General features: G+C 43.5%; 1 protein-coding gene across 2 annotated transcripts in view; it reads right to left on the minus strand.

The window, feature by feature from the left end:
• The window catches only part of lpar1 (lysophosphatidic acid receptor 1), a 107,346-nt gene that overhangs the window by 65,329 nt on the left and 22,599 nt on the right, over window positions 1-19,418 (minus strand). The window lies entirely within an intron of this gene.

The raw sequence follows: 19,418 nt of genomic DNA on the forward strand, positions 1-19,418 counted from the left end.
GAACACGAAGGACAAACAATACAGCATCAAGACACTATCAAACAATACAGCATCAAGACACTATCAAACACTACAGTATCAAGACACTATCAAACACTACAGCATCAAGACACTATCAAACACTACAGCATCAAGACACTATCAAACAATACAGCATCAAGACACTATCAAACACTACAGCATCAAGACACTATCAAACACTACAGCATCAAGACACTATCAAACACAACAGCATCAAGACACTATCAAACATGTTTCAGTCTTTCTGCAGCAGAGCCATACTTATGTGTGAGGGTGTCTACTACCACTATCAAACATGTATCAGTCTTTCCACAACTGAGCCATACTTATGTGTGAGGGTGCGTGGGCATGATAGTGATATAAAATGATCACAATCTTGTGAAATCCGAACCCTCCAAGATCCCCCCACAGTTCCCCAATAGCTGTCCCTCAACCATTCAAGACCCCTCCCACAGCCCCCCCCCCTCCCGCAGATGGAAAATAAATAAAAAATACAATTAATTCCATTCCCCCAAGAACTCCCCAATGTACCAACAACCAAGAGAATGAACCCCCACCCCCAATAACCCCTCAATGTACCAACAACCAAGAGAACGAACCCCCACCCCCAAGAACCCCTCAATGTACCAACAACCAAGAGAACGAACCCCCACCCCCAAGAACCCCCCAATGCACCAACAACCAAGAGAACGAACCCCCACCCCCAAGAACCCCCCAATGTACCAACAACCAAGAGAATGAACCCCCACCCCCAACAACCCCCCAATATACCAACAACCAAGAGAATGAACCCCCACCCCCAACAACCCCCCAATGTACCAACAACCAAGAGAATGAACCCCCACCCCCAACAACCCCCCAATGTACCAACAACCAAGAGAATGAACCCCCACCCCCAAGAACCCCCCAATGTACCCACAACAAAGAGAATGAACCTCCACCCCCAATAACCCCCCAATGTACCAACAACCAAGAGAATGAACCTCCACCCCCAAGAACCCCCCAATGTACCAACAACCAAGAGAATGAACCTCCACCCCCAAGAACCCCCCAATCAAGAACCCCCCAATGTACCAACAACCAAGAGAATGAACTAAAGAGAAAAATGGAAAAGACAGAAGAAAAAAGCAAACAACGCAAAAAGAAAAGTTTTAAAACAAAGGACATGAAGGACAAGTGAAATCATAACAGCAATGCCAACTGTATGTGTTTGTGTGCATGTCTGGCACCATTACATGTATTGGTCTTATCATGTCCGTGTCTTATCATGTGTATGTGCCTGTGTATGTATGCGTGTCTGTTAACAGTCCCCGCTATTCCATAAGGTGTATTTTAACCTGTTTTTTTAAATCTGATTCTACTGCTGCATCAGTTACCTGATATGGAATAGAGTTCCATGTAGTCATGGCTCTATGTAGTCCTGTGCACCTCCCATAGTCTGTTCTGGACTTGGGGTCTATGAAGAGACCTCTGGTGGCATGTCTTGTGGGGTATGCAATGGGTGTCTGAGCTGTGTGCTAGTAGTTTAAACAGACCTCTGGTGGCATGTCTTGTGGGGTATGCAATGGGTGTCCTAGATGTGTGCTGGTAGTTTAAACTGGCAGCCCGTGCATTCAGCTTGTCAACACTTCTTACATAAACAAGTAGTGATGAAGTCAATCTCTCTTCCACTTTGACCCATGAGAGATTGACATGCATATTATTAATGTTAGCTCTCTGTGTACATTTAATTGCCAGCCGTGTTTCCCTGTTCAAACTGTCTGAATACTGTCTCAGGACAAACTGTAGGCTGAATACTGTCTCAGGACAAACTGTAGGTTGAATACTGTCTCAGGACAAACTGTAGGTTGAATACTGTCTCAGGACAAACTGTAGGTTGAATACTGTCTCAGGACAAACTGTAGGTTGAAAACTGTCTCAGGACAAACTGTAGGTTGAATACTGTCTCAGGACAAACTGTAGGTTGAAAACTGTCTCAGGACAAACTGTAGGTTGAAAACTGTCTCAGGACAAACTGTAGGTTGAATACTGTCTCAGGACAAACTGTAGGTTGAATACTGTCTCAGGACAAACTGTAGGTTGAATACTGTCTCAGGACAAACTGTAGGTTGAATACTGTCTCAGGACAAACTGTAGGTTGAATACTGTCTCAGGACAAACTGTTGTCTGAATACTGTCTCAGGACAAACTGTTGTCTGAATACTGTCTCAGGACAAACTGTAGGTTGAATGCTGCCTCGGGACAAACTGTAGGTTGAATACTGCCTCGGGACAAACTGTAGGTTGAATGCTGCCTCAGGACAAACTGTAGGTTGAATACTGCCTCAGGACAAACTGTAGGTTGAATACTGAATCAGTCCGGGTCAGAAAATACAGTACCAGTCCAAATATTTAGAACACCTACTCATTTCAGGGTTATTCTGTACTTTTACTATTTTCTAATAGTCAACACTTCAAAACTATGAAATAACACATATGGAATCATGTAAGAACCAAAAAAGTGTTAATAAACAAATCAAACTATATTATATATTTTAGATTCTTCAAAGTATCCACCCATTGCCTTCATGACAGCTTTGCACACTCTTGGCATTCTCTCAACCAGCTTCATGAGGTAGTCACCTGGAATGCATTTCAATTAACAGGTGTAACTTGCTAAAAGTTAATTTGTGGAATTTATTTCCTTCTTAATGCGTTTGAGCGAATCAGTTGTGTTGTGACAAGGTAGGGGTGGTGTAGATAGCCCTATTTGGCAAAAGAACAAGTCCATATTATGGCAAGAACAGCTCAAATAAGCAAAGAGAAAACGATAGTCCATCATTATTTTTAAAACATGAAAGTCAGTCAATAAGGAACATTTCAAGAACTTTGAAAGTTTCTTCAAGTGCAGTCGCAAAAACCATCAAGCGCTATGATGAAACTGGCTCTCATGAGGACCACCACAGGAAAGGAAGACCCAGAGTTACTTCTGCTGCAGAAGATAAGGTCATTAGAGTTAACTGTACCTCAGATTGCAGCCTAAATAAATGCTTCACGGAGGTCAAGTAACAGACACATCTCAACATCCCCTGTTCAGAGGAGACTGCATGAATCAGGCCTTCAGGGTCAAATTGCTGCAAAGAAACCACTATTAAAGGACACCAATAAGTAGAAGAGACTTGCTTGGGCCAAGAAACACGAGCAATTAACATTATACTATTCTGTGCATTGGTCTGATGAGTCCAAATTTGAGATTTTTGGATCTAACCGCCATATCTTTGTGAGACACAGAGTAGGTGAATGGATGATCTCCCCGTGTGGTTCCCACTGTGAGGCATGGAGGAGGAGGTGTGATGGTTTGGGGGTACTTTGCTGGTGACACTATCAGAGATTTATTTAGAATTCAAGGCACACTTAACCAGCATGGCTACCCAAGCATTCTGCAGCGATACGCCATCCTATCTGGTTTGAGCTTAGTGGGACAATCATTTGTTTTTCAACAGGACAATGACCCAGCACACATCCAGGCTGTGTAAGGGCTATTTTTACCAAGAAAGAGAGTGATGAAGTGCTGCATCAGATTACCTGGTTTCCACAACCAACTGACCTCAACCAGATTGAGATGATTTGGGATGAGTTGGACCACAGAGTGAAGGAAAAGCAGCAAACAAGAGCTCAGCATATGTGGGAACTCCTTCAAGACTGTCATAAAAAGCATTCCAGGTGAAACTGGTTGATATAATATAAAATATAAGTTGATTTGTTTAACACTTTTTTTTGGTTGCTACATGATTCCATATGTGTTATTTCCTAGTTGTGATGTCTTAACTATTATTCTACAATGTAGAAAATAGTAAGAAAGAAAAGAAAACAGGAGATTGGGATCAAGAGATGTTTGATAAAACAGACATTTTGCACGTGTGTCACAAGAGACTTGGGTATTTTAGTACAACCCAGTGTGACAGTCAGATATCTGACTGGTTCTATTAATATACAGCAGTCTTGAAAACATGACTTTAACATCTGGGCTTTTTACATGAGTTTCCCTGCTTTAAAACCCCAGCAGAGGAAACCAGCCTTCAGAGCACCCAAACAAACCAAACCAAACCAAACCAAACCAAACCAAAACAAACCACACCAAACAAACCAAACAACCCAAACCAACCAAACCAAACAAACCAAACCAAACCAAACCAAACCACACCAAACAAACCAAACAAACCAACCAAACCAAACCAAACCAAACCAAACCAAACAAACCACACCAAACAACCCAAACAAACCAAACAAACCAAACCAAACCAAACCAAACCAAACAAACCACACCAAACAACCCAAACAAACCAAACAAACCAAACCAAACCAAACAAACCACACCAAACAACCCAAACAAACCACACCAAACAACCCAAACAAACCACACCAAACAACCCAAACAAACCAAACAAACCAAACCAAACAAACCACACCAAACAAACCAAACAAACCACACCAAACAACCCAAACAAACCAACCAACCCAAACCAAAGAAACCAACCAAAACAAACCAAACAAACCAAACCAAACAAACCAACCCAAACAAACCAACCCAAACAAACCAACCCATTCCAACCAACCCAAACAACCCAAACAAACCAAACAAACCAAACAACCCAAACAAGCCAACCCAAACAAACCAACCCAAACAAACCCAAACAAGCCAACCCAAACAAACCAACCCAAACAAACCCAAACAAGCCAACCCAAACAAACAAACCCAAACAAACCCAAACAAACCCAAACAAACCAACCCAAACAAACCAACCCAAACAAACCCAAACAAACCCAAACCAACCCAAACAAACCCAAACAAACCCAAACAAACCCAAACAAGCCAACCCAAACAAACCAACCCAAACAAACCCAAACAAACCCAAACAAGCCAACCCAAACAAACCAACCCAAACAAACCCAAACAAACCAAACAAACCAAACCAAACAAACTCAAACAACCCAAACAACCCAAACAAACCAACCCCAAAAAACAACCCAAACAACCCAAACAAACACACACACTGACTGACACACACACACACACACACTGACTGACACACACATTGACTGACACACACACACCCATTGACTGACACACACACACACATTGACTGACACACATACACACACACACACACTGATACAATAACACACACTGACTGACACACACACACACACACACACACACACACAATTGTGCAAGTACATTACAAACATTGTACACACACTCCGACACACAGGCCCCTCAACATGGTGTGTGTCCAGTGCAGTCCCGGGCCTGTCTCAGTTCAACGTGAGTCACAGCTCTAGAGTTGAATTGGACGATTCTCTTCTTTTCTTGCTAACACCCAGGCAGGAAGTAGAGGGCTGCTGGGGTGTGTGTGTGTGTGTGTGTGTGTGTGTGTGTGTGTGTGTGTGTGTGTGTGTGTGTGTGTGTGTGTGTGTGTGTGTGTGTGTGTGTGTGTGTGTGTGGTTGGTTGGGGCCCAATATGGTAATATTATTTCTCATGCTAAAGACACACACACTGACTGACACACACACATACTGACTGACATACACACACACACTGACTGACACCCACACTGACTGACACATATACACACACACACACACACACTGATACAATAACACACACTGACTGACACATATACACACACACACAATTGTACAAGTACATGACAAACATTGTACACACACTCCGACACACACACAGGCTCCACAACATGGTGTGTGTCCAGTGCAGTCCCGGGCCTGTCTCAGTTCAACGTGAGTCACAGCTCTAGAGTTGAATTGGACGATTCTCTTCTCTTCTTGCTAACACCAAGGCAGGAAGTAGAGGGCCGCTGGGCTGTGCTGAGCTGGGCTGGTCTGAGCTGTGTCTGTGTGTGTGTGTGTATCTGTGTGTAGTGTGTGTGTGTATCTGTGTGTAGTGTGTGTGTGTATGCGTGTGCGTGCGGTTGGTTCTCATGCTCAAGATATGACTACATTCCGTTCCTTACAGTGTCTCTATAGCATGCAGTGTGACAGCAATAATTAAACCAAGTCCTCAGCTATGGGGTGGGGGGTGGGGGGGGGTGGGGGGGGGTCTGTCTAAATAGAACAACTGTGGAAATGGCACCCTATTCCCTAAGTAGTGCACTGTAAAGGGAATATGTGGACGTGTTGCAACTATATAATGGGACTTGGCGTAACCTACTGTTGACAGTCTTGAAAACATGACATCTGTTCTGCTTTTATGAAAACGACGCCTTACGCAACCTCTCTGAGAAAAAACAGCAACCTCTATGAGTCTAAACAGCAACCTCTGATTCAAAACAGCAACATCTGTGTCTAAACAGCAACATCTGAGAATCTAAACAGCATCCTCTGAGAATAAACAGCAACCCCTGAGTCAAAACAGCATCCTCTGAGTCTAAACAGCATCCTCTGAGAATCTATACAGCAACCCCTGAGTCAAAACAGCATCCTCTGAGAATAAACAGCATCCTCTGAGAATAAACAGCAACCTCTGAGAATAAACAGCAACCTCTGAGAATCTATACAGCAACCTCTGAGAATCTATACAGCAACCCCTGAGTCAAAACAGCATCCTCTGAGTCTAAACAGCATCCTCTGAGAATCTATACAGCAACCCCTGAGTCAAAACAGCATCCTCTGAGAATAAACAGCATCCTCTGAGAATAAACAGCAACCTCTGAGAATAAACAGCAACCTCTGAGAATCTATACAGCAACCTCTGAGAATCTATACAGCAACCCCTGAGTCAAAACAGCATCCTCTGAGTCTAAACAGCATCCTCTGAGAATCTATACAGCAACCCCTGAGTCAAAACAGCATCCTCTGAGAATCTATACAGCAACCTCTGAGAATCTATACAGCAACCTCTGTGAGTCTAAACAGCAACCTCTGTGAGTCTAAACAGCAACATCTGTGAGTCTAAACAGCAACCTCTGTGAGTCTAAACAGCAACCCTGAGTCTAAACAGCATCCACTGAGTCTAAACAGCAACCTCTGTGAGTCTAAACAGCAACCCCTGAGTCAAAACAGCAACCTCTGTGAGTCTAAACAGCAACCTCTGTGAGTCTAAACAGCTACCTCTGTGAGTCTAAACAGCAACCTCTGTGAGTCTAAACAGCATCCACTGAGTCTAAACAGCAACCCCTGAGTCTACACAGCAACCTCTGTGAGTCTAAACAGCAATCTCTGTGAGTCTAAACAGCAACCTCTGTGAGTCTAAACAGCAACCTCTGTGAGTCTAAACAGCTACCTCTGTGAGTCTAAACAGCAACCTCTGTGAGTCTAAACAGCAACCTATGTGAGTCTAAACAGCTACCTCTGTGAGTCTAAACAGCAACCCCTGAGTCCAAACAGCAACCCCTGAGTCTAAACAGCAACCCCTGAGTCTAAACAGCAACCCCTGAGTCTAAACAGCAACCCCTGAGTCTAAACAGCAACCTCTGAGAAAAAACAGCAACCCTTGAGTCTAAACATCAACCCCTGAGTCTAAACAGCATCCTCTGAGTCTAAACAGCATCCTCTGAGTCTAAACAGCATCATCTGAGTCTAAACAGCATCCTCTGAGTCTAAACAGCATCCTCTGAGTCTAAACAGCATCCTCTGAGTCTAAACAGCATCCTCTGAGAATCTATACAGCAACCTCTGAGAATCTATACAGCAACCTCTGTGAGTCTAAACAGCAACCCCTGAGTCTAAACAGCAACCTCTGTGATTCTAAACAGCAACCTCTGTGAGTCTAAACAGCAACCTCTGTGAGTCTAAAAAGCAACCTGTGAGAGTCTAAACAGCAACCCCTGAGTCTAAACAGCAACCCCTGAGTCTAAACAGCAACCCCTGAGTCTAAACAGCAACCCCTGAGTCTAAACAGCAACCCCTGAGTCTAAACAGCAACCTCTGAGAAAAAACAGCAACCCCTGAGTCTAAACAGCATCCTCTGAGTCTAAACAGCATCCTCTGAGAATAAACAGCATCCTCTGAGTCTAAACAGCATCCTCTGAGTCTAAACAGCATACTCTGAGAATAAACAGCAACCTCTGAGAATCTATACAGCAACCTCTGTGAGTCTAAACAGCATCCTCTGAGTCTAAACAGCATCCTCTGAGTCTAAACAGCATCATCTGAGTCTAAACAGCATCCTCTGAGAATAAACAGCAACCTCTGAGAATCTATACAGCAACATCTGTGAGTCTAAACAGCAACCCCTGAGTCTAAACAGTGTCTCCTGACCCCTCCTGTCTCAGCCTCCAGTATTTATGCTGCAGTAGTTTATGTGTCGGGGGGCTGGGGTCAGTTTGTTATATCTGGAGTACTTCTCCTGTCCTATTCGGTGTCCTGTGTGAATCTAAGTGTGCGTTCTCTAATTCTCTCCTTCTCTCTTTCTTTCTCTCTCTCGGAGGACCTGAGCCCTAGGACCATGCCCCAGGACTACCTGACATGATGACTCCTTGCTGTCCCCAGTCCACCTGGCCATGCTGCTGTTCCAGTTTCAACTGACCTGAGCCCTAGGACCATGCCCCAGGACTACCTGACATGATGACTCCTTGCTGTCCCCAGTCTACCTGGCCATGCTGCTGCTCCAGTTTCAACTTCCACCTGACTGTGCTGCTGCTCTAGTTTCAACTGTTCTGCCTTATTATTATTCGACCATGCTGGTCATTTATGAACATTGAACATCTTGACCATGTTCTGTTATAATCTCCACCCGGCACAGCCAGAAGAGGACTGGCCACCCCACATAGCCTGGTTCCTCTCTAGGTTTCTTCCTAGGTATTGGCCTTTCTAGGGAGTTTTTCCTAGCCACCGTGCTTCTCCACCTGCATTGCTTGCTGTTTGGGGTTTTAGGCTGGGTTTCTGTACAGCACTTTGAGATATCAGCTGATGTACGAAGGGCTATATAAATAAATTTGATTTGATTTGATTTGATTAAACAGCAACCTCTGTGAGTCTAAACAGCAACCTCTGTGAGTCTAAACAGCAACCTCTGTGAGTCTAAACAGCAACCTCTGTGAGTCTAAACAGCAACCTCTGTGAGTCTAAACAGCAACCCCTGAGTCAAAACATCAACCTCTGTGAGTCAAATCAGCAACCCCTGAGTCTAAACAGCGTCCTCTTAGTCTAAACAGCATCCTCTGAGACTAAACAGCATCCTCTGAGAATAAACAGCAACCTCTGTGAGTCTAAACAGCAACCCCTGAGGCTAAACAGCAACCCCTGAGGCTAAACAGCAACCCCTGAGTCTAAACAGCAACCCCTGAGTCTAAACAGCAACCCCTGAGTCTAAACAGCAACCTCTGTGAGTCTAAACAGCAACTTCTGTGAGTCTAAACAGCAACCTCTGAGAAAAAACAGCAACCCCTGAGTCTAAACAGCATCCTCTGAGTCTAAACAGCATCCTCTGAGTCTAAACAGCATCCTCTGAGTCTAAACAGCATCCTCTGAGTCTAAACAGCATCCTCTGAGAATAAAGAGCAACCTCTGTGAGTCTAAACAGCAACCCCTGAGTCTAAACAGCAACCCCTGAGTCTAAACAGCAACCCCTGAGTCTAAACAGCAACCTCTGTGAGTCTAAACAGCAACTTCTGTGAGTCTAAACAGCAACCTCTGAGAAAAAACAGCAACCCCTGAGTCTAAACAGCATCCTCTGAGTCTAAACAGCATCCTCTGAGTCTAAACAGCATCCTCTGAGTCTAAACAGCATCCTCTGAGAATCTATACAGCAACCTCTGTGAGTCTAAACAGCACCTTACAGTGAAATGCTGAATACAATAGGTGCAGTAGACCTCACAGTGAAATGCTGAATACAACAGGTGTAGTAGACCTCACAGTGAAATGCTGAATACAACAGGTGTAGTAGACCTCACAGTGAAATGCTGAATACAACAGGTGTAGTAGACCTCACAGTGAAATGCTGAATACAACAGGTGTAGTCGACCTTACAGTGAAATGCTGAATACAACAGGTGTAGTCGACCTTACAGTGAAATGCTGAATACAACACGTGTAGTAGACCTTACAGTGAAATGCTGAATACAACAGGTGTAGTAGACCTCACAGTGAAATGCTGAATACAACAGGTGTAGTAGACCTCACAGTGAAATGCTGAATACAACAGGTGTAGTAGACCTCACAGTGAAATGCTGAATACAACAGGTGTAGTCGACCTTACAGTGAAATGCTGAATACAACAGGTGTAGTCGACCTTACAGTGAAATGCTGAATACAACAGGTGTAGTAGACCTTACAGTGAAATGCTGAATACAACAGGTGTAGTAGACCTCACAGTGAAATGCTGAATACAACAGGTGTAGTAGACCTCACAGTGAAATGCTGAATACAACAGGTGTAGTAGACCTCACAGTGAAATGCTGAATACAACAGGTGTAGTAGACCTCACAGTGAAATGCTGAATACAACAGGTGTAGTAGACCTCACAGTGAAATGCTGAATACAACAGGTGTAGTCGACCTTACAGTGAAATGCTGAATACAACAGGTGTAGTCGACCTTACAGTGAAATGCTGAATACAACAGGTGTAGTAGACCTTACAGTGAAATGCTGAATACAACAGGTGTAGTAGACCTTACAGTGAAATGCTGAATACAACAGGTGTAGTAGACCTTACAGTGAAATGCTTACCTACGAGCCCTTAACCAACAATGCAGTTTAAAAAAATTAGGGATAAGAATATGAAATAAAAGTAACAATAATTACAGAGCAGCGGTAAAATAACAATAGAGAGGCTATATACAGGGTGTTACGGTACAGAGTCAATGTGGAGGCTATATACAGGGTGTTACGGTACAGAGTCAATGTGGAGGCTATATACAGGGTGTTACGGTACAGAGTCAATGTGGAGGCTATATACAGGGTGTTACGGTACAGAGTCAATGTGGAGGCTATATACAGGGTATTACGGTACAGAGTCAATGTGGAGGCTATATACAGGGTATTACGGTACAGAGTCAATGTGGAGGCGTTATACAGGGTGTTACGGTACAGAGTCAATGTGGAGGCTATATACAGGGTATTACGGTACAGAGTCAATGTGGAGGCTATATACAGGGTGTTACGGTACAGAGTCAATGTGGAGGCTATATACAGGGTGTTACGGTACAGAGTCAGTGTGGAGGCTATATACAGGGTATTACGGTACAGAGTCAATGTGGAGGCTATATACAGGGTGTTACGGTACAGAGTCAATGTGGAGGCTATATACAGGGGGTAACGGTACAGAGTCAATGTGGAGGCTATATACAGGGTATTACGGTACAGAGTCAATGTGGAGGCTATATACAGGGTGTTACGGTACAGAGTCAATGTGGAGGCTATATACAGGGTGTTACGGTACAGAGTCAATGTGGAGGCTATATACAGGGTGTTACGGTACAGAGTCAATGTGGAGGCTATATACAGGGTGTTACGGTACAGAGTCAATGTGGAGGCTATATACAGGGTGTTACGGTACAGAGTCAATGTGGAGGCTATATACAGGGTGTTACGGTACAGAGTCAATGTGGAGGCGTTATACAGGGTGTTACGGTACAGAGTCAATGTGGAGGCGTTATACAGGGTGTTACGGTACAGAGTCAATGTGGAGGCTATATACAGGGTGTTACGGTACAGAGTCAATGTGGAGGCGTTATACAGGGTGTTACGGTACAGAGTCAATGTGGAGGCTATATACAGGGTATTATGGTACAGAGTCAATGTGGAGGCTATATACAGGGGCTACCGGTACAGAGTCAATGTGGAGGCTATATACAGGGTGTTACGGTACAGAGTCAATGTGGAGGCTATATACAGGGTATTACGGTACAGAGTCAATGTGGAGGCGTTATACAGGGTGTTACGGTACAGAGTCAATGTGGAGGCGTTATACAGGGTGTTACGGTACAGAGTCAATGTGGAGGCTTTATACAGGATGTTACGGTACAGAGTCAATGTGGAGGCTATATACAGGGGCTACCGGTACAGAGTCAATGTGGAGGCTATATACAGGGGGTACCGGCACAGAGTCAATGTGGAGGCTATATACAGGGGGTACCGGCACAGAGTCAATGTGGAGGTTATATACAGGGGGTACCGGCACAGAGTCAATGTGGAGGCTATATACAGAGTGGTACCGGTACAGAGTCAATGTGCGGGGGCACCGGTTAGTTGAGGTACTATGTACATGTGGGTAGAGTTATTAAAGTGACTATGCATAGATGATAACAACAGTGAGTAGAAAAGGTGTAAAAGAGGGACAGAGGGGGGGGGGGGTGCAAATAGTTTGGGTGGCCATTTGATTAGGTGTTCAGGAGTCTTATGGCTTGGGGGTAGAAGCTGTTTAGAAGCCTCTTGGACCTAGACTTGGTGCTCTGCTACCGCTTGCCGTGCGGTAGCAGAGAGAACAGTCTGACTAGGGTGGCTGGAGACTTTAACAACAAGTCTTTAACAACTTTCTCTGACACCGCCTGGTATAGAGATCCTGGATGGCAGGGAGGTTTTATTTTACCTTTATTTAACGAGGCAAGTCAGTTAAGAACAAATTCCTATTTTAATGACGGCCTAGGAACAGTGGGTTAACTGCCTTGTTCAGGGGCAGAACAACAGATTTTTACCTTGTCAGCTCGGGGATTCAATCTTGCAAACTTTCAGGTTACTAGTCCAACGCTCTAACCACTAGGCTACCAGCTTGGCCCCAGTGATGTACCGGGCCGTTCGCACTACCCTCTGTAGTGCCTTGTAGTCAGAGGCCTAGCAGTTTCTATACCAGGCAGTGATGCAACCAGTCAAGATGCTCTCGATGGTGCAGCTGTAGGACCTTTTGAGGATCTGAGGACCCATGCCAAATCTTTTCAGTCTCCTGAGGGGGAGTAGGTTTTGTCGTGTCCTCTTCACAACAGGCTTGGTGTACTTGGACCATGTTAGTTTGTTGGTGATGTGGACAACAAGGAACTTGAAGCTCTTAACCTGCTCCACTGCAGCCCCGTCGATGAGAATTGGGGCGTGCTCGGTCCTCTTTTTCATGTAGTCCACAATCATCTCCTTTGTCTTGATTCTCTACTCAATATATAGTGCACAGCTTTAGACTATGTTACATGGAATGGGTTGTTACCGGGAACAGCACCTCCATCCACCCAGCAGGAAGACAGACTAAAGTTACAATTAAATTATTTGAGGATGACAGCAGTTTTCTATATAAAGAAAACTAAACACTTCATCTGAATATCATTATTTCATCGATCCTTTTGATTTCCTAAATGAGCTGTTTGAGGCAGCTTCCCTGTGGAGCTAGTCCATTCAGGAGCTTTGTAAGAGCTAATGTTTAGCATGTCTGTCTCCAGTCTGTTAGGAGCTAGTCAATGGAGGAGCTAATGGTTAGCATGTCTGTCTTCAGTCTGTTAGGAGCTAGTCATTGGAGGAGCTAATGGTTAGCATGTCTGTCTTCAGTCTGGTAGGAGCTAGTCAATGGAGGAGCTAATGGTTAGTATGCCTGTCTTCAGTCTGTTAGGAGCTAGTCAATGGTGGAGCTAATGGTTAGCATGTCTGTCTTCAGTCTGGTAGGAGCTAGTCAATGGAGGAGCTAATGGTTAGCATGTCTGTCTTCAGTCTGTTAGGAGCTAGTCAATGGAGGAGCTAATGGTTAGCATGTCTGTCTTCAGTCTGTTAGGAGCTAGTCAATGGTGGAGCTAATGGTTAGCATGTCTGTCTTCAGTCTGTTAGGAGCTAGTCATTGGAGGAGCTAATAGTTAGCATGTCTGTCTTGTCATAGATAGAGCATCAGTGTTGTATTGATGTTTGTTTTTTCAACCATGCTATAGTGTTGTGTGTTTATTTTCATTATTCATTAGTGACAAAAATGTCTAGTTAATTTAAACTGGATATTTTAATGTGTTAACATCAGGTAGTTCAGAGAGCGTACGCTATCTGCAATTTGATAAATAAAATAAATAAACGCATTCAACTTTTAACAGTATAGTGCCTGCATCTTCTCTGCTCTGCTCCACTTATATATGAGTGCAGTACAGCCAACATGCTCTGCTCCACTTATATTTGAGTGCAGTACAGCCAACACTCTCTGCTCCACTTATATTTGAGTGCAGTATAGCCAACACTCTCTGCTTGACACTCATCATTACAGAGATGGATTGGGGTTAAGGCCCTGCGATTGACAAGCGTCCTGTCCAAGGGGTGTACTGTACATCAAGCTGCCTCACGCTAGAGAAACACAAGATAGACTCCTGCTCTATGTGACGTTCTGGCTCAGACAAGGCTAACTGATAGTACAGCCATGATGTTTCTGCAAACTGACAATATTCACAAAACAAACTGCAGCCTTTGCAGTTTAGAATTAAAATTAGTATTAGAAAAACTGTATTGTCCACGTTATTGGAAATTTGTCATTGGGCAATTCCACAAAAAACGGAATTGCGCTGAGGCTAACTCAAACTGTTTGCCAAACAAAAACCATTGATTTCAAAGTTTAACAAACCATACAACTCTATGAAAAATGTGGAGGATAGCAGTTCGATCAGAATCAATGAATAGCCGCTCAGAGGAAACGCATCGTGTTGGTTTATAGGTCAGTGTAATTGTATATTAATTTCTGAAGTTTCACCAGGAAAAGGGAACATTCTTGAAACAGGCGTAAAAGTCTGCCATTCTGTTCCAAGCCCTTCGCACTGATGTTACTAGGCCGAAAGTTTGTCGACCACCAAGCTAGCATTATCATCTACAAACCAGACACAATATCATGTCAACAAACTTCATATCTAGCTTTAGCTAGCTAACGTTAGCTAGTTGAAATAAAGGCATTAAGCATATTGTAGGGTTTATGCAGAGTAGCTACATGATGCTGTCATTAGATTCCTTGAGTACAAAAAAGTCATATTACAGAAGATGTTAGCTAGCTATGTAGCCGTGTTAGCTAGCTTGAACATTGAACACACTGAAGGTAGCAGTTAACTTAGCTAGCAGGCTAAAAACGCAACCCAACACTTGCCTACCAGTCCATGAGAACTGTGTCATTCTCCATATTTCATAATTTATTCCATTGTTTAATGGTCCTGAGCAGTCTTTTTTCGTGCTTATTTTTCTCTTTTGGGGTCGAGTTGATTCAGATCCAAAGAATGATGCTTGTTTCTGTTTATCTGCAAATAAGTTAGCTTGTGGGATTCGTTGGCTCTGTTTGTTTCTGTGCTCATGTGTCCTTTGCATGTTGGTGCTCATGGGTCTTTTACCAAGTTGGTGCTCATGGGTCCTTTACCATGTTGGTGCTCATGGGTCCTTTACCATGTTGGTGCTCATGGGTCCTTTACCATGTTGGTGCTCATGGGTCCTTTACCATGTTGGTGCTCATGGGTCCTTTACCATGTTGGTGCTCATGGGTCCTTTACCATGTTGGTGCTCATGGGTCCTTTACCATGTTGGTGCTCATGGGTCCTTTACCATGTTGGTGCTCATGGGTCCTTTACCATGTTGGTGCTCATGGGTCCTTTACCATGTTGGTGCTCATGGGTCCTTTACCATGTTGGTGCTCATGGGTCCTTTACCATGTTGGTGCTCATGGGTCCTTTACCATGTTGGTGCTCATGGGTCCTTTACCATGTTGGTGCTCATGGGTCCTTTACCATGTTGGTGCTCATGGGTCCTTTACCATGTTGGTGCTCATGGGTCCTTTACCATGTTGGTGCTCATGGGTCCTTTACCATGTTGGTGCTCATGGGTCCTTTACCATGTTGGTGCTCATGGGTCCTTTACCATGTTGGTGCTCATGGGTCCTTTACCATGTTGGTGCTCATGGGTCCTTTACCATGTTGGTGCTCATGGGTCCTTTACCATGTTGGTGCTCATGGGTCCTTTACCATGTTGGTGCTCATGGGTCCTTTACCATGTTGGTGCTCATGGGTCCTTTACCATGTTGGTGCTCATGGGTCCTTTACCATGTTGGTGCTCATGGGTCTTTTACGTGTTGGTGCTCATGGGTCCTTTTACAGGGAAATTCCCTTTGGCGAGCTCTGTTCCAGTATCCAAGAACAGAAACAGTGTGTGTGTGTGTCTGTGTGTTTTTTCCATGCCTGTGTAGGTGTGTGTTTGTGTGTGTGTGTGTGTGTGTAGGTGTGTGCTTTTTCCATGCCTGTGTAGATGTGTGTCTGTGTGTTTTTCCATGCCTGTGTAGGTGTGTGTGTGTGTGTGTGTGTGTGTGTGTGTGTGTGTGTGTGTGTGTGTGTGTGTGTGTGTGTGTGTGTGTGTGTGTGTGTGTGTGTGTGTGTTTTCCATGCCTGTGTGTGTGTGTGTGTGTGTGTGTGTGTGTGTGTGTGTGTGTGTGTGTGTGTGTGCGTGTGTGTGTGTGTGTGTGTGTGTGTGTGTGTGTGTGTGTGTGTGTCTGTGTAGGTGTGTGTTTGTGTGTGTCTGTGTGTATGTTTTTCCATGTCTGTGTAGGTGTGTGTTTGTGTTTGTCTGTGTGTTTTTGTTTGTCTGTGTGTTTTTGTTTGTCTGTGTGTTTTTGTTTGTGTCTGTGTGTAGGTGTGTGTCTGTGTGTTTGTTTGTGTGTGTGTAGGTGTTTGTGTGTGTAGGTGTGTGTCTGTGTGTGTGTGTGTGTGTGTGTGTAGGTGTGTGTCTGTGTGTTTGTGTGTGTAGGTGTGTGTTTGTTTGTGTGTGTAGGTGTGTGTCTGTGTGTAGGTGTGTGTCTGTGTGTGTGTGTGTAGGTGTGTGTCTGTGTGTGTGTGCCCGCTTCCGTATGTTTTGTCTGTGAGCTTTCAGCACCAGCCTAGATTGATTTCTGCCTCTCTGTTGGTCCTGCCAACTCCAGGCCAGCCAGCCTACAGCACAATAAGGGTATTGTTCAGACAGCATCGCCTCACTAAGCTAGGAAACAGGAGCTACGTCTCAAATCACACACTGTTCCCTAAATAGTGCTCTACTTTTGACCAGGGCCCATAAGAATCTTGTCAAAAGTAGTGCACTATATAGGGAATAGGGTGCTATTTGGGTTTCAAGCTGAAGTAATTGTTCAAATTCACTCTCTCTAGGTAATGCTGTGGAAGATAAGATTCTAAACATAATTGTTCATTAATAACCATGTTAATACATACTTTATTACTGGAAGATCATTTGATTCACATGAGCATTTTAAACTTCAAAAGTTTATGAGGCTCTGATGAACAACATGTGTGGGCCTGGTCAAACATACACACTACATAGAGAATAGGATGTACACTACATAGGGAATAGGGTGGACACTATATAGGGAATAGGATGTACACTACATAGGGAATAGGGTGTACACTATATAGGGAATAGGGTGTACACTATATAGGGAATATGATGTACACTACATAGGGAATAGGGTGTACACTACATAGGGAATAGGGTGTACACTATATAGGGAATAGGGTGGACACTATATAGGTAATAGGATGTACACTACATAGGGAATAGGATGTACACTACATAGGGAATAGGATGTACACTATATAGGGAATAGGATGTACACTATAAAGAAATAGGATGTACACTACATAGGGAATAGGAGGTACACTGCATAGGGAATAGGGTGTACACTATATAGGGAATAGGATGTACACTATATAGGGAATAGGATGTATGCTATATAGGGAATAGGATGTACACTATTTTGGGAATAGGATGTACACTATACAGAAATAGGATGTACACTACATAGGGAATATGATGTACACTACATAGGGAATAGGATGTACACTATACAGAAATAGGATGTACACTATATAAGGAATAGGATGTACACTATATGAGGAATAGGATGTACACTACATAGGGAATAGGATGTACACTACATAGGGAATAGGATGTACACTATATAGGGAATAGGATGTACACTATACAGAAATAGGATGTACACTATATAGGGAATAGGGTGTACACTATATTGGGAACAGGATGTACACTATATAGGGAATAGGATGTACACTATATAGGGAATAGGATGTACACTATATAGAAATAGGATGTACACTATATAGGGAATAGGATGTACACTATATAGGGAATAGGATGTACACTATACAGAAATAGGATGTACACTATATAGGGAATAGGGTGTACACTATATTGGGAACAGGGTGTACACTATATAGGGAATAGGATGTTCACTATATAGGGAATAGGATGTACACTATATAGGGAAAAGTATATACACTATATAGGGAATAGGATGTACACTATACTACATAGGGAATAGGATGTACACTACATAGGGAATAGGATGTACACTGTATAGGGAAAAGTTTATACACTACATAGAGATTGCCATTTGGGACAAAAACCATGAGATGCGCCACTCTGAACCAGAATGAGTGAGCTCTGATTAGATCATCTGTTTTTGTCTTCATAGTGACAATGTATAATGCTTGGTATTCAGGCACATGTTGAATCAATATAGTACAAAAACAAGACATCACTTCCTCTTTGAGACTGTGTCATAGCTGTAGAGAAGGACGACTCTTTATCTCGGATGGAGACATACAGCAACACACTGTCATGACTTTGTCCTGGGGGATAGGTTTATGACAGTCATAAATACCCCCCCCCCCCTTTTCCTCTCTCTAACCTACTGAGGTTACATTTAAAAAAAACCTTGGTTAACATAGAGATTCTGGGAAAGTCAGTAGGTGGGGGGAAATGAACTATATTCTGGTAATCCGAACAATTGAACATATGCGGTGGTACTTAATGAATATGATGTCAGTTCGGTTGTCATCTGAGACATTCTCATCAATGATAAGATGACATAAACTCTACAGTGGAAAGTCTACACATCAGAGTTATCGGATTCGAATTGTTGTTCAATTTATATGTTTGAATATGAAATTATTTGTGACGGGATGACATGTGATTTTAGCTTCGAAAATGTGAGATGTGGGTTTTCATAAGTTAGGGCTGTCCACTCAGTGGCCCACCCCTGTGAAGGGACAGAGGTTGTAAACTATGAAACACCCCCCCTTTCTCCCTTCCTATATAAGCCCTTCACGACAATAGAACTTCCTGTTCCGATGAGGTAGAATGACGGTCCTATGTCCGAATGGTTCAGATAATAACTACAGAACGAAGCCAACATCAGCATGAGCTTTGGTTGCGAATGGTATGAACTTTTGAACTCTTATTCACGACAGAAGTGATACCTTCTAGCCATTGAGTTAGCGACCGCAGCTGCAAACGAGGGTTAGGAAGGAACAGACAGAGTATCCCATCTACCACACAACAACGTTACTACAACGTATCCAATTGACCACCAGAGACATTCTTCAAAGGACTCGGTTTGGCAACACGGCCTTCCATCTACCACCAACCTATTGAAGCGCAGCTCAGAGTAAATATTTATTGCATTTTCCTTTTCCAAATGGG

The sequence above is a fragment of the Oncorhynchus kisutch genome, linkage group LG6 (assembly GCF_002021735.2).
Source record: "Oncorhynchus kisutch isolate 150728-3 linkage group LG6, Okis_V2, whole genome shotgun sequence".
Classification (NCBI taxonomy): Eukaryota; Metazoa; Chordata; class Actinopteri; order Salmoniformes; family Salmonidae; genus Oncorhynchus; species Oncorhynchus kisutch.